This window comes from Octopus bimaculoides, chromosome 7 (assembly GCF_001194135.2).
Source record: "Octopus bimaculoides isolate UCB-OBI-ISO-001 chromosome 7, ASM119413v2, whole genome shotgun sequence".
In the NCBI taxonomy this organism is placed as follows: Eukaryota; Metazoa; Mollusca; class Cephalopoda; order Octopoda; family Octopodidae; genus Octopus; species Octopus bimaculoides.
The window spans coordinates 64536481-64538536 of NC_068987.1; the positions used below are offsets into that span (position 1 = coordinate 64536481).

Sequence of the window (2056 nt, forward strand, 5' to 3'; positions counted from 1 at the left end):
TGTGTGTGTGTGTGTGTGTGTGTGTGTATAATATTTTTTTTTTTTTTTTCAGATAGATAGATGGATATGGCTGTCCTTAAGGCGATGAATATTCTCATATAGTTTTATACTGACTTGACATTTTTCTAAAATATTTAAAACTGTTTATATAAAATATGTTCGCAACAAAATTGTAAAAATAACATTTAAAATCGTAAAAGTACTGTTTTTACACATCTCTTAAATGCCAGAAGGCCTGCTAAACCAACCTGTGTGCATATGTGCCTATATAGTTATGCATGTATTTATGCATGTGTGTATACATATATATGTACATGTAGTGCGTGTATGTGTGTGTGTGTTTATACAGGTATATGTGTGTGTGTATTTGTGTGCTGTTTGTGTATATATGTGTGGATGTTCATATGTGGATATAAGTGTACGTATGTAAGTATGCATACATGCATTAATGGATTTATGCACTGTTAACATGATCTCTTTTAGAAGAATTTTGCCGTTGTGACACTAAGAAAGTATTATTTTTATTTTCATTATTGAAGAAGAGAGAAGGTGGCAAGTGAGCAGAATCGTTAGCTCACCGGACAAATTACTTAGTGGCATTTTTGTCCATCTTTACGCACTGAGTTCAAATTCCGCCGGGGTTGATTTTGCCCTTCATCCAATTGAGGTCAATAAAATATGTGCCAGTTAAGCACTGAGGTCGATGTAATCGACTTATTCCCCCACCCACCAAATTTTCAGGCCTTGTGCCTTTAGTATAAAGGATTATTTATTAAAGGACATAGACTTTTGGAACTAGTAGGGCGCCTGACAAAATGACTGTCATTCTTTTTGAGACAGATAACGTACCAATCAAGTGCTGGTACACACACAACCTTTCAAAGATCAATAGGATATGTTCCAGTAATTTCAATTCAATTAACTATTCGCCTTGAGGTAGTGAAACATGATCTTCAGATGATGGGTCTCACGGAGGCAATGACAAATGATCGACACTTTTGGCGATTTGTTGTGCTTCAGAGACACGTCAAGCCAAGTGAAATCGCAGTTGTGGCCAGTGACAGTAACACATAAAAGGCACCCACTACACTCTTGGAGCGGTTGGCGTTAGAGAGGGACTGGAGCCTGGTACAACTCTCCGGCTTACCAGTTCCACTCAAACCGTCTAACCCAGGCCAACATGAAAAACAGACGCTAAATGATGATAATGATGACGACAACGGCGACGAGGAGGAGGAGGAGGAGGAGGAGGATATGTTTGAGAACTCCCACATGCACTGACTTCCCTTTGGGCTAAATAGTATAAAAGCTACGAAACCTAAAGAATAAATCTACAGCGTATTGACAGCAACAATGACAAGTAACACTGTTATATGTAATTACAAGTTATTCTCGCCGTTGTGATCAAAGAACAGTATAAATGCTAGCAGTTATTAACAGCTGTAAGTCCTAATGACGGTATAAATATCAGCTATTACTGACAACTATATAATATAGCGACGTTATAAAAACTGTTATTGTATTGCTAGCTATAGAGCTCTAATTACGATGTAATTAACGGCTGTTATTGACAGCTATGGCGTTTAATGACAATGTAATTACCAGCTGTTGTTAACAGCTATGGGGCTTAATGACAGTATAAATACCAGCTGTTATAATAGCTATGATACCTAAAACCGATATAAATACCAGCTGTCATTGACAGCAATGCGATTTAACGGCATGATAATAATCAACTACCGTTGACAGTTATATGGTCTTACGCCAGTATAATGACCGGCTGTTTTTGACACCTATGTCAATAACGGCTGGTTGTTATAAAAATCCAAAGACATCGCCAGTCTTTTAATGATGCAATTGCGTTCATAATAACAAAAATATTCTTTGGTTTATATACTGTGGCACCTGTTCCTTCTGCCAGCCAGCACAGCTGTGCATTATGCAATAGAATGTGCAAATCTTTGGCCGGGCTCAAGAGACATACAAGAGCCTCACATTGCATCAACAATGACTCATTTCAATTATTCTTTCTAGCAATGGCTTTGCTCGTATACAA

The 2056-nt window shown here is 37.6% G+C and overlaps 1 protein-coding gene across 1 annotated transcript in view; it reads right to left on the minus strand.

Moving 5' to 3' along the window:
- The window catches only part of LOC106870467 (transcription factor mef2A), a 62171-nt gene that overhangs the window by 32278 nt on the left and 27837 nt on the right, over positions 1–2056 (minus strand). The window lies entirely within an intron of this gene.